We start from the raw sequence: 14,743 nt of genomic DNA, 5'->3' as shown, positions 1-14,743 counted from the left end.
GGTGAACATGATGTAATCTACCCAGAATTTGAAGTATATTATGGTGTACTTCTGAAATTATATAGTGTTATAATCCAATGTTACTGCAGTAAAAAATAAAAATTAAGAAACAGTCAGCCAAGAATATTCTATCCAGCAAAGTTATCTTTCAGATATGAAAGAGAAATAAAGGATTTCCTAGACAAACAAAAGCTGAAGGAGTTAATTGCCCGTATACTTGCCTTGAAAGAAATGTTGAAAGGAGCTCTTGTGCCTGAAACAAAAAGGCAAAGGTACAGAAAGTTTTGAGAAAGGTGATAAATAGACAGACAGAATCTGAAAATTGCAATCTAAATCAGTACAGTTTTGTAAACACAATCATAATATACAGGCTAAAGGGGAATGAAGCATTAAAAATAACTATAACCATTTCAACTTGCTAATGAACTCACAATACAAAAAGGGATAATTTGTGACAACAAAAACACAAAAGTGGAAAAGATTAAGGATGGAACCTGCATAGGCAAATGGAGATAAGATGCCATCAGCAGAAAAAGGACTGTCTTATGTATAAGACCTTTTTCCCAAACCCATGGTAACCACAAAACAAAAACTCAGAGCAGAGACATGAAACATAAAAAAAGAGGAAACTAAGAAAAATACCAAGGAAACTACCAAACTGAAATGGCAGACAGAAACACAAGGAAAAAGAATCAATGGAAACATAGAGCAACCAGAAAGTAAAACATAAAATGGCAGTATTAAGTCCTCATTTATGAATAATCACTCTAAACATAAATGGATTGAATTCACCAATCAAAATTCACAGAGTAGCTGGATGGATTAAAAAACAAGACCCAACAAATGCTCCCCCCATGAGACTCATCTCAGCTCTAAAGACAAACATATGCTCAAAGTGAAGGGATGGGAGATGATATTCAAAGCACATGGCAACCAAGAAAAAGTGGGTGTAGCCATACTTATATCAAACAAAACAGACTTCAAACCAAAAAAAGATAACAAGAGACAAAGATGGACATTATATAATGATAAAGGGGATAATCCACCAAGAAGACATAACATTTAGTAATATATATGCACCTAACATAAGAGCAGCAAAATATATAAAGCAATTAACAGGCCCAAAGGGAGAAATTGACAGCAACACAATAATAATAGGGGACTTTAATACCCCACTTACATCAACGGATAGATCACCCATATGGAAAGTCCACAAGGAAATGTTGCCCTTAAATGAAACATTAGACCAGATAGACTTATATGATATATGTACAACATTCCATCCAAAGTAGCAGAATACACATTCTTCTCAAGTGCAAACAAACATTTTCAAAGACCATATGTTAAAAAACAAGACAAGTCTCAATAAGTTTAAACAGATCAAAATCTTATCAAGCATCATTTCTGACCACAATAGCATGAAACTAGAAATCAACTACAAGAAGAAAGCTGGAAAAGTCACAAATATGTGGAGACTGAACAACATACTGCTGAACGACTATTGGATCAATGGAGAAATCAAAGGAAAAATTTAAAAATACCTGGAGACAAATGAAAACGGAGACATAACATACCAAAACCTATGGGATGCAGCAAAAGTAGTACAAAGAGGGAAGTTTATAACAATACAGGCCTACTGAACAAACAAGAAAAATCTCAAATAAACAATCTAATACTACACCTAAAGGAACTAGAAAAATAAGAACAAAGCCCAAAGTCAGTAGAAGAAAGTAAATGATAAAAATCAGAGAAGAAATAAATAAAATAGAGACTAAAAAGATAAAAGAAAAGATCAATGATACAAAGAGCTGGTTCTTTGAGAAGATAAACAAAATTGACACACCCTTAGCCAGACTCCCTAAAAAATAAGACAGAAGGGTCAAATAAATAAAATCAGAAATGAAAGAGGTGAAATTACAATGGGTAACACAGAAATACAAAGGATTATAGGAGAATACTATGAAAAGCTGTACAACAACAAATTGGATACCTAGAAGAAATGGATACATTCTCAGACTTATACAAACTCCAAAAACTGAATCAAGAAGAAATAGAGAATCTGAATAGATTGATCAATAGTAAGGAGACTGAAACAATCATTAAAAATATCCCCAAAAACAAAAGCCCAGGACAAGGTTGCTTCCCTGGTGAATTCTATCAAACATTCAAAAAAGATTTAATACCTATACTTCTCATACTCTTCCAAAAAGTTGAAGAGAAAGAACACTTTCTAACATTTTATGAGGCCAACATTACCCTGATACCAAAACCAGAGAAGGACAACACAAAAAAAGACAATTATAGGCCAAAATTGCTGATGAATGCAGATGCAAAAATTCTCAAGAAAATATTAGCAAATTGAATACATTAATACATTAAAAGGATCATACACCATGATCAAGTGGGATTTAGTTGAGGGATGCAAGGATGGTTCAATATCCACCAATCAATTAACATGATACACCACATTAACAAAATGAAGAATAAAAATCACATGATCATCTCAGTAGACAAAGAGAAAGCATTTGACAAGATTCAGCATCCATTTAATTACATATCACTTTTATACATATATAATCTTGTAGCCATTAAAAAGATAACAAAGGAATACTATGATCAACTTATATCTTTGATAATCTAGAAGAAATGGAAGAAGTCCTAAAACCACAAGCTACCACAACTCAACTAAGGTGAAATAGACCATATCAATAGTCCTATTACCATTAAAGCATTTGAAAAGTTCCCAAAAAAGAATTCTCAAAGCCAAGATAATTTTACTGGAAAATTCTACCAAACATTAAAGGACAATTCACAGTAATTTTACACATCTCTTCCAGAAAATATAAAGGAGAGAACATTTCCCCCTCACTTTACAAAGCTAGTATTACCCTGATAACAAAACTAGACAAAAAACATCCTACAGACCAATATATTTCATGAGCATTGATTCAAAAATTCTCAACAAAATATTAGCAAATTGAATCCAGCAATGTATAGAAAGAATTATACACAATGATCAAGTGGGGATTTATTCCAAGTATATGAGTCTGGTTCATCATTCAAAGATCAATTTGTGTATTCCACCATGTCAACAGGCTGAAGAAGAAAACATGATATCTATTCATAATAAAAAAATTTGATAAAATTGAACATCTATTCATTACAAAAAGTCTTGACAAATTAGCAATAAAGAAGAATTTCCTCAACTTGATAGTGTCCACAAAAATCTATGGCATTGGTTCCAGTTCAAGATTGCAGTGTAGAAAAGACCCTGAACTCACCTCTTCCCCCAGACACACCAAATCTACAGCTATGTGTGAAACAATTTCCTCTGAAAAAAAACGAAATCTAGCTGAGCAACTCCTACATACTGGGCAAACGAGAAAAAAACCCACATCAAAGTGAGTAGAAGAGGCTGAAACACAATCTTGCCATAAACTTGACCTCTGGCAAGGTGACCCACAATCAGGAGGGAACACAAAATCCTAAGATTCTCCCTCAGGAGCAAAGGGTTTGAAGCCCACATTGGACATCCTAACTTTTAAAATCTGCACATGAGAGATAAGCCCCCAAAATGTCCAGCTTCGAAAGTCAACAGGGCTTGTATTCATGAGACCCATAAGGCTATAGCAAACTTGACAAAGTTCTTTTAGGGCTACCGTGCCCAGACTTACCTGCTCCAGGAGCCACAGCAGAGGTAGCTGACTAAAGAACACCCAGACTTTTTGTGAAAGAGGCTTATTTGCTTAATCTTAAAGCATTGGCCTGAGGGACAGGCATCTAATATAACACACATCTAAGGGCCTACTGAAATACTCTCCAAAAGTGGAGGCTAGCAGGCACTATATTTGCACTCTTCCTCTGCCTTGCTCCAGCTTACTGGTATCTCCAAGAAAGAAGCTTGTACCCTCATCTGATGCCCTGATTTTTGCAGCTGCCACCCAGGGGACACCTCTAGATTGCCTGTCTCTGGTGGCTAGTGGGGCTTATGCTCATGGCTCCCACAGGACTGAACAAATGGAGACAGAGTTTCTAACCATCTGTCGCCCCCAGGGCACAGCAGAGAAGCAACAGACTAAGGTTCCCAGTCTCTGTGAAAGTGGTCTATTAGTTTATCTTTATAGCTGCAGCCTGAGGGGCAAACTTCTAATGAAACACATATAAAGACCAACTATTATCCTCTCCAAAAACTTCAGAGGGCAAGAGCTAGCTTCATGCTCTCCCTCTGTCATGCTCTAGTCACCAGTAACTCCAAGAGGGGAGCTTGTACATGCATCTGGTGCCCCAGTTTTTGTGCCTGCCACCCAGGGGAAGAACCTTGATCACCTAGCTCTGGTGGCCAGCAGGGCTTGTGTTCATGAGTTCAATGCAATGGCAGCAAAGAAAGAAACAGTTCCTAGCTGGCTATCATTCCATGGCTCACTGCAGAGGGAGCAGATAGAAATGCCCATCTCCCAGTATTCCCCTGAAAGAGGTACATTTGCTGCCTGATGGTCTGGCTTCAAATCAGCCTGAGTTTAGGTGTTGAGTGAGATCCTTGTCTTTGGGACACTAACAGGTCTTGGCACACCCTCAAATACTGGGAGCCACGAAAAATAAAGTAGGCTGTTTGGACAATCACAAAGGCTTGAGAGACAAATAAGAGTTAAGGTAGGGGTGAGCAGTTAGGTTCATCTCCTACACAAAGCCACTCCTTCAAGACTGGGAGATGTGACTGCTTTATTTAATGCATAGAAACCAACACAGAGAGTTAAGGAAAATGAAGAAACAAAGGAATATGTTCCCAATGAAATAACAAGATAAAACCTCAGAAAAAAAAGACTTTAATGCAATGGAGATAAGTAATTTACCTGAGGAAGAGTTTGAAATAATGGTCATAATCATGCTCACTGAGCTCAAGAGAAGAAAGGATGAAGAAACAGCAAAAAGATAGAAAATAATGGAAAATACCAAATAGAAGTCACAAAGATGAAGAATATAATAACTGACCAAAAAAATACACCAGAGAGGTTCAATAGCAGACTAGATGAAGCAGAAAAAAGGATCAGTAAACTCAAGGATAGGACAGTAGAATTCAACCAATCAGAGCAGACAAAGAAAAAAGAATGAAAAAAAGTTAAGATAGTTTAAGGGATTTATAGCATAACCCCAAGTGGATCAATATTCTCATTATAGGAGTCCCAGAAGGAAAAGAGAGAGAGAAATGGGCAGACACCTTGCTTGAAAAACGAATGGTTGAAAACTTCCATAACCTGGGGAAGGAAACAGTCATCCAGATCCAGGAAGTCCAGAGAGTTCTAAATAAGATGACCCCAAAGAAACCTACACCAAGACACATTATAATTAAGGTGTCAAAAGTTAAAGACAAGGAAAGAATCCTAAAAACAGCAAGAGAAAAACAACTTGTTACATATAAAGGAACCCCCATAAGATTATCAGCAAGTTTTTCATCAGAAACTTTGCAGGCCAGAAGTGAGTAGTACAATATATTCAAAGTGCTCAAAGATAAAAACTGCCAAACAAGAATACTTTATCCAGCAATGTTGTCATTCAAAATTGAAAAGGAAATAAAGAGTTTTCCAGACATGCAAAAGCTAAGAGTTCATCACCACTAGACTGGCCTTACAGGAAATGTTAAAGGGACTTATGTAACCTGAGATGAAAGGGTGGTAATTAGTAATAGGAAAACATATTAAAGTATAAATTTCATTGGTAACAGTAAACAAATAATAAAATTCGGAATAATCTAATGTTGTAAAGGTGGTAGGTTAATCACTTGTTAAGCTAATATAAAAGTTAAAACACAAAAGTAGTAAAAAAATCTGATAACTACAATAATTTGCTAAGGGATACACAAGAGAAAAAGATGTAAATTGTGACATGAAAAACATAAAATGAGCAGGGGAGTAAAAATATAGAGCTTTAGAATGCATTCAAACTTAAGCTGTTAAAAATTTAAAATAGAAAGTTATAAATATAACTTGTTTTATGTAAGCCTCAGGGTAACCACAAAACAAACACCTATAGTAGATATACAAAAGATAAACAGAAAAGAATCTAAGCATACCACCACAGAAAATTATCAAATCACAAAAAAAGAGAGCAAGAAAAGAAGAAAGCAGAGGGATTACAAAACAGAAAACAAGTAACAAAATGGCAATAAATATATACCTTTCAATAATAACTTTAAGTGTAAATGGACTAAATTCTATAATCGAAAGACACAGTGTGGCTGAATGGATAAGAAAAACAAGACCCATCTATATGCTGCCTATAAGAGACACACTTCAGATATAAGGACACACCAAGCCTGAAAGAGAAGGGATGGAAAAAGATATTCCACGAAATGGAAACTGAAAAAAATCTGGGATAGCTATACTTATCTCAGACAAAACAGACTTGAAGACAACAGCTAAATAAGAGACAAAGAAGACCAATACATAATGAAGGCGGGGGGGAATACAACAAGAGGATATAACATTTGGAAATATTTATCCACCCAACGTAGGAGTACCTAAATATATAGAGCAAATATTAACAGATCTAAAGGGAGATATAGACAGCAATACAATAATAGTAGGCGAATTTATTACTATTATTTTTAATTGCAGTAACATTGGATTATAACATTATATAGCTTCCGGATGTACATGATAATATATTTCGAATTCTGTGTAGATTACATCATGTTCACCACCCAAAAACTAACTACAGTCCATCCCCTCACATGTGAGCCTAACCACCCATTTTGCCCTCCTGCCTTCCCTTATGGTAACCACCAATCCAATCTGTTGCTATGTGTTTGTTTGTCGTTGTTTTTATCTTCTACCTATGAGTGAGGTCATACGGTATTTGACTTTCCCCTCTGACTTATTTCACTCAGCCTGATACCCTCACGGTCCATCCATGTTGTCACAAATGGCTGGATTTCATCATTTCTTATGGCTGAGTAGTATTCCCTTGTGTATGTATACCACATCTTCTTTATCCATTCGTCCCTTGATGGGCACCTAGGTTGCTTCCAAGTCTTAGCTATTGTGTATGATGCTGCAATGAACATAGGGGTGCAGGTATCTTTATGCCTTTGCATTATCAAGTTCTTTGGATAAATACCCAGCAGTGGGATAGCTGGATCATTAGCTATCAGGGAAATGCAAATCAAAACTACAATGAGGTATCACCTCACTCCGGTCAGAATGGCTATAATAACAACACAGGAAACAACAAATGTTGGAGAGGATGTGGAGAGATGGGAACCCTTGTACACTGCTGGTGGGAGTGCAAATTGGTGCAGCCACTATGGAAAGCAGTATGGAGTATCCTCAGAAATGAGATTGTATTCTTAATTTCTCTTTCTGCTACTTCGTTGTTAGTGTATAGAAATGCAACCAATTTTTCTACGTTGATTTTGTATCCTGTGACTTGACTGTATTCCTTTAGTGTTTCTAAAAGTTTTTTAATGGATTCTTTAGAGTTTTCTATATATAAAATCATGTGGTCTGCAAAGAGTGACAGTTTCACTTCTTCTTTTCCAATGCGGATCCCATTTATTTCTTTTTCTTCCCGGATTTCTCTGGTGAGGACTTCCAATACTATGTTAAATAAGAGTGGTGACAGTGGGGATCCTTGTCAGGTTCCTGTTCTTAGAGGGATACCTTTATGTTTTTCTCCATTGAGAATGATATTTGCTGTGGGTTTGTCATATATGGCCTTTATTATGTTGAGGTATTTTCCTTCTATACCCATTTTATTTAGAGTTTTTATCATAAATGGATGCTGTATCTTGTCAAATGCATTCTCTGTATCTATTGAGATGATCATGTGATTTTATTCTTCATTTTGTTAATGTGGTGTATCATGTTGATAGATTTGCGGATGTTGAACCATCCCTGCATCCCTGGAATGAAACCCACTTGATCATGATGTATGATCTTTTTAATGTATTGTTGTATTCGATTTGCTAGTATTTTCTTGAGGATTTTTGCATTGATGTTGCCCAGTGATATTGGCCTGTAATTTTCTTTTTTTGTGTTGTCCTTGTCTGGTTTCATTAACAGGATAACGTTGGCTTCGTAGAATGTCAGGAATCCTCCCCTCCTCTTCAGTTTTTTGGAAGAGTTTCAGAAGGATAGGTATGAAGTCTGCTTTGAATGTTTGGTAGAATTCACCAGGGAAGCCATCTGGTCCTGAGCTTTTATTTTTGGGAGGTTTTTGATGGCTGTTTCGACCTCCTTACTGGTCTATTCAAATTTTCTACTTCTTCTTGGTCCAGTTTTGGAAGGTTGTATGTTTCTAAGAATTTATCCATTTCTTCTAGATTATCCAATTTGTTGGCGTATAGCTTTTCATAGTATTCTCTTATAATCTTTTGTATTTGTGAGGTGTCCGTTGTAATCTCTCCTCTTTCATTTCTGATTTTATTTATTTGAGCCTTCTCTCTTTTTTTCTTGGTGAGTCTAGCTAAGGGTTTGTCAATTTTGTTTATCTTTTCAAAGAACCAGCTCTTGGTTTCATTAATTTTGTGCTATTGGTTTTTTAGTCTCTGTTTCATTTATTTCTGCTCTCATTTTTATTATTTCCTTCCTTCTGCTGATTTTGGGCTTTGTTTGTTCTTCTTATTCCAGTAACTTTAGATGCATTGTTAGATTGTTTATTTGGGATTTTTCTTGTTTGTTGAGGTAGGCCTGAATTGCTATAAACTTCCCTCTTAGAACTGCTTTTGCTGTATCCCACAGATTATGGCTTGTCATATTTTCATTTTCATTTGTCTCCAGGAATTTTTTTGATTTCTCCTTTGATTTCTTCATTTACCCAATCGTTGTTCAGTAGCATTTTGTTTAGTCTCCACGTTTTTGTGGGTTTTCTGGTTTTCTTCCTGTAGTTGATTTCTGGTTTCATACCTTTGTGGTTAGAAAAGATGCATGCTATAATTTCGATTTTCTTAAATTTATTGAGACTTGTTTTGTGGCCTAATACGTGATTAATCCTGGAGAATATTCCATGGGCATTTGAAAAGAATGTGTATTCTGTGGTTTTTGGATGCAATGTTCTGTATATATCTACTAAGTCCATTTGGTCGAATGTGTCCTTTAAGGCCAGTGTTTCCTTATTGATCTTCTGTTTGGATGATCTATCCATTGGTGTAAGTGGAGTGTTAAAGTCCCCTACTATTATTGTGTTTCTGTCTATTTCTCCTTTTATGTCTGGTAATAATTGCTTTATATATGTAGGTTCTCCTATGTTGGGTACATAGATATTTACAAGTGTTATATTTTCTTGTTGGATTGTTCCCTTTATCATTATGTAGTGTCTGTCTTTGTCTCTTGTTATAGTTTTTGTTATAATGTCTATTTTGTCTGATATAAGTATTGCTACCCCTGCTTTCTTTTCTTTGCCATTTGCATGGAATATCTTTTCCCATCCTTTCACTTTCAGTTTGTGAGTGCCTTTAGGTCTGAACTGTGTCTCTTGTATGTGGCATATACATGGGTCTTGTTTTTTTTTCCAATTGGCCACCCTACGCCTTTTGATTGGAGCATTTAGTCCATTGACGTTTAAAGTACCTATTGATAAATATGTATTTATTGCCATTTTGTTACTCTTTTTTCTCTGGGTGTTTTAGTAGTTCTTCTCTGTTCCTGTCTTTTTCTCTTGCTCTCTTCCCTTGAGTTTTGATGGCTATCTTTAGTAATATGTTTGATTTCTGTCTTAGTTTTTTTCTTGCTGGTTATAGGTTTCTGATTTGTGATTACCATGAGGATCCTATTCAATATTCTACGTATATAACAGTCTACCTTGTGCTTATAGACTCTTCAGCTTGACCTCTTATTAAAACCTCTACTTTTTCACTTCCCTCCTCCCACATTTTATGTTTTTCAAATCATATATAGTCTATTGTTAGTGTGTGTCTATCCATTACCCTCTTATCATTGAAATAGGTGATTTTAGTACATTTGTCTTTTAACCTTCCTATTATCTTCACAGGTAGTTGATCTGCTACCTTTACTATATTTTTATCTTTACAAGTGATTTTATTGCCTGTTTTTGGTTGTTGTTTTGGTTTTATGATAATTTTTCTTTATCTCTATTTTTGGTCATGTCTTTCCCACTTAATTAAGTCCCTTCAGCATTTCTTGTAGAACTAGTTTCTTTGTGATGCACTCCTTTAATTTTTTTTTAAAGATTTTATTTTTTTCCTTTTTCTCCCCAAAGCCCCCGGTACATAGTTGTATATTCTTCATTGTGGGTCCTTGTGCTCCTTTAATTTTTGTTTGTCTGGAAAGCTCTTTATCTCTCCTTCCATTCTGAATGATAACCTTCATAGATAGAGTATTCTTGGCTGTAGGTGTTTTCCTTTTAGCACTTTAAATATGTCATGTAATACTCTTCTCACCTGTAGGGTCTTGGTTGAGAAGTCCACTGATAGCTTGATGGGCTTCCCTTTGTATGTCACTTGTGGCATTTCTCTTGCTGCTTTTAGGATTCTCTCTTTGTCTTTAATTTTGGACATCTTAATTATAATATGTCTTGGTGTGGGCCTCTTTGGGCTTATCTTGTTTGGAGCTCTCTGTGCTTTCTGAATTTGGATGTCTGTTTCCTTCGTCAGGTTAGAAAAATTTTCCTCTATTATTTCTACAAATAAATTTTCTGCCCCTTTGTCTCTCTCTTCTCCTTCTGGGACACCTATAATCCGAATGTTAGCACACTTGATATTGTCCCAGAGTTCCCTTAGACTGTTCTCGTCTGTCTAATTGTTTTTTCTTTTTTCCATTCTGCTTGGGTGATTTCCTCTAGTCTTTCGTCTAACTCGCTGATCCGTTCTTCTGCATCCTCTGCTCTACTATTGAGTCCCTCTAGTGAAATTTTCATTTCCAGTATTGTATTCTTCATTTCCAATTGTTTTGTTTTATATCTTCCAGTTCTTTGCAGATGTGCTCACTTTGTTCATCCAGTCTTCTCCCAATATCGGTGAGCATCCTCATGACATTTTGTTTGAACTCTTTGTCAAGTACATCACTTTTTTCTGTTTTATTTAGCCCTTTTTTCTGGGGTTTTGTTCTGTTCCCTTGCTTGGAAAGTATTCCTTGGTCTCCTCATTCTTCCTCTTTCTCTGTGCTTATTTCTATGTATTAATTGAGTCAACTATGTCTCCTGATGATGGAGAAGTGGTCTTATGTATGAGATGCCTTATGAGGCCCAGCAGTGTGCTTCCCACTCGTCAACAGTTCAGAAGATCCAGGAGTGACCCCTTTGTGGGCTACTTGTGTCCTTCTGCTCTGGCAGGGTTGCTCCCACTGTGGGTACACAGGGAGTCTAGTCTTTCCTACCCTGGCCAGTTCTTTGTAAATCTGGTTTGAGGAGCTTCAGCACCATTGGCTACAAAGTCTATCAGAAAACTCCTATTGCATTTTTCCTCTTACTTGGGTTGGTACCCAGTGTAGCCGGTTGCTAGGCTCCGGGGCTTGCAGTTACTGTAGGCCTCAGGCCTACAAGGCTGTTGTCAGTTCTCTTAGGAGTGCTGCTGCGTGTGGCTGGCCCTAGCCTCAGGAGCACTCAATTATTTCAGGCTTTGGAAGGTGGGGCTGATCCTTTTTATGGCTATTTGTGAAGCACAGGTCTTCTGTTGCTGATAAGCCTCACCCCTTACAGGACCACACACACCATCCAACACAGTCCTGGTCCATGCACACTTCTCAACCCCCTGGAGTGTACCCTGACACGGCACTGCAGAGGCCCCCACTTCTCCACCAGTGCCCCCTACAGTTGCCCTGGTCCTCACACATGTCCTACCCCACAGAGGCAGACACCCTTGCCTGCCTGTAGAGGATCAAGGCACACAGTCAATGCAGGCTGAAAAGTAGCCTGAGGGCTTGCTGTTAGGTGGGGCCAGTCCCTAGGGTGGGTTGCCTGCTCTGGCTGAACTGGATTCAATCTGTGCTCTAGTGGGCATGGCAGACCCCTGGGCTAACAGGCCAAGGGATGAACCTCAATGGTGCCCACCAGGGTCTGTGTCAGCATGTCTGGACCAGTTCAGAACAATGGCCCCCACCAATGTCTCAGTCTCCGGAGAGGTCCCTCCTCTCACCAGGATGCCCCCAGAACCCACCAGGTGAGTCTCGTTTCCACAAAGGACTATCAGCCTTCTCTCTGGTGATTTTAGGTTGCTGCAATGAATGAGTTTGTGCGTGGGCCCTTTAAGACCTGGGTCTTTTTGGCTTTCGGCTGATAGCTTTTCCGGGGGTATCCTCGCTGCAGTTAATAGCCAGCAAAGCCAGACAGTAAGACTCCCATCTCAGCTGGGCTGAGTCTGAAGGATGCTTATAGCAGTATCAGCTCCTGCTCTGGACCTCACTCTTTGAGAGAGGGCTGCGTAGCTTAGGATGTCTCCTGCGTGGCCAGGTGAGAAGCTCTGCTGCTCCCAAATGTGGATTTTTTTCCTCTCCAGCGGGAATTTCTGCCTCTTCTGCCTTAGTCAGGGCTATCACTTGTTGTGGTGGCTCTTTTTATCCACCTTTCTATCTGGGGTAATTTTTCCAACAATACTCTTAACCTGGTTGTGTTTGTGAGAAGAGATGAGTTCAGAGTCTGCTTACTCCGCCATCTTGATGACATCCAGTGGGGACTTTAATACCCCACTTACATCAATGGATAGATCATCAAGACAGAAAGTCAATAATGAAATGCCAGCCTTAAATGACACTTTAGACTAGGAGGACCTAACAGATATATACAGAACATTCCTACCAAAAGCAACAGAATACACATTCTTCTCATGTGCACATGGAACATTCTCCAAGATAGATCATATGTTAAGCCACAAAAAAAGTCTTAATAAATTTAAGAATATTGAAATCATATCATGCACCTTTTCCAACCACAATGGTGTAAAACTAGAAATCAATTATAAGAAGAAAACTGGAAAATTCACACATATGTGGAGGTTACAAAACATGCTACTGAACGATCAATAGGTCAAAGAAGAAGTAAAAAGAGAAATCAAAAATATCTGGAGACAAATGAAAAGGGAAATGCAATATATCAAAACTTATGGGATGCAGCAAAAGCAGTTCTAAGACGGAAGTTTGTAGCTATAAACGCATACATCAAGAAGCAAGAAACAACAAAAGACCCTGAATAGCCAAAGGATTCCTGAGAAACAAGAACAAAGCTGGAGGTATCACACTCCCTGATTTCAAATTATACTACAAAGCCATAGTAACCAAAACAGCATGGCATTGGCACAAAAACAGACACACAGATCAATGGAACAAAACTGAGAGCCCAGAAGTAAACCCACACATTTATGGACAGCTAATATTCAACAAGGGAGCCAAGAGCATACGATGGAGAAAGGAGAGTCTCTTCAATAAAAGGTGTTGGCAAAACTGGACAGCCACATGCAAAGGAATGAAAGTAGACCATTCCCTTACACCATGCACAAAAATCAACTCAAAATGGATTAAAGACTTGAATGTAAGACCCGAAACCATGAGACTTCTGGAAGAAACCATAGGCAGTACGCTCTATGACACTGGTCTGAGCAGCATATTTTCAAGTCCCATGTCTGACCCGGCAAGGGAAACAAAAGAAAAAATGAACAAATGGGACTACATCAAACTAAAAAGTTTCTTCACAGCAAAGGAAACCATCAACAAAATGAAAAGACAACCTAACAATTGGGAGAAGATATTTGGAAACCATATATCAGATAAGGGGTTAATATCCAAAATATACAAAGAACTCATACAGCTCAAGCACAAAAAAACCCAACAATCCAATTAGAAAATGGGCAAAAGATCTGAACAGAGATTTCTCCAAAGAAGAAATACAGATGGCCAACAGGCACATGAAAAGATGCTCAACATCATTAGCTATCAGGGAAATGGAAATCAAAACTACAATGAGGGATCACCTCACTCCGCTCAGAATGGCTATAATTAACAAGACAGGAAACAACAAATGTTGGAGATGGTGTGGAGAGAAGGGGACGCTTGTTCACTGATGGTGGCAGTGCAAACTGGTGCAGCTACTATGGAAAGCAGTATGGAGTATCCTCAGAAAATTAAGAATTGATCTACTATATGATCCAGCTATTCCACTGCTGGGTATTTATCCAAAGAACTTGAAAAGACAAAGGCATAAAGATACTTGCACCCCTATGTTCATTGCGGCATTATACACAATAGCCAAGACTTGGAAGCAACCTAGGTGCCCATCAAGGGACACATGGATAAAGAAGATGTGGTATTTACACACGATGGACTACTACTCAGCCGTAAGAAATGACGAAATCCAGCCATTTGTGACAACATGGATGGACCTTGAAGGTATTATGCTGAGTGAAATAAGTCAGAGGGAGAAAGTCAAATACCATATGATCTCACTCATAAGTAGAAGATAAAAACGACAAAAAAAAAACCCACAAAACACATAGCATTGGAGATTGGACTGGTGGCTACCATTGGGGAAGGGGCAAAAGGGGTGATTAGGGTCACATGTGAGGGGATACACTATAATTAGTGTTCAGATGGTGAACATGATGTAATGTATCCAGAATTTGAAATATGATGTACATCCAAAAAAAAATAAAAATTAAAAAAAAAGGAAGCAAGAAACATTTCAAATAAACAATCTAACTTTACACTTCAAGGAATTAGAAAAGGAAGAATAAAAAAAATACCAAAGTTATCAGAAGGAAGGAAACAATAAAGACCAGAGCAGAAATATATGAAATAGAGACTAA

General features: G+C 37.7%; 1 protein-coding gene across 1 annotated transcript in view; it reads right to left on the bottom strand.

The window, feature by feature from the left end:
* The window catches only part of LOC106834224 (trophinin), a 58,678-nt gene that overhangs the window by 33,928 nt on the left and 10,007 nt on the right, over window positions 1–14,743 (bottom strand).

This window comes from Equus asinus, chromosome X, assembly GCF_041296235.1.
Source record: "Equus asinus isolate D_3611 breed Donkey chromosome X, EquAss-T2T_v2, whole genome shotgun sequence".
In the NCBI taxonomy this organism is placed as follows: domain Eukaryota; kingdom Metazoa; phylum Chordata; class Mammalia; order Perissodactyla; family Equidae; genus Equus; species Equus asinus.
Note: the sequence above shows the minus strand (reverse complement) of the source record. Positions and strands in the feature narration are given on the sequence as shown.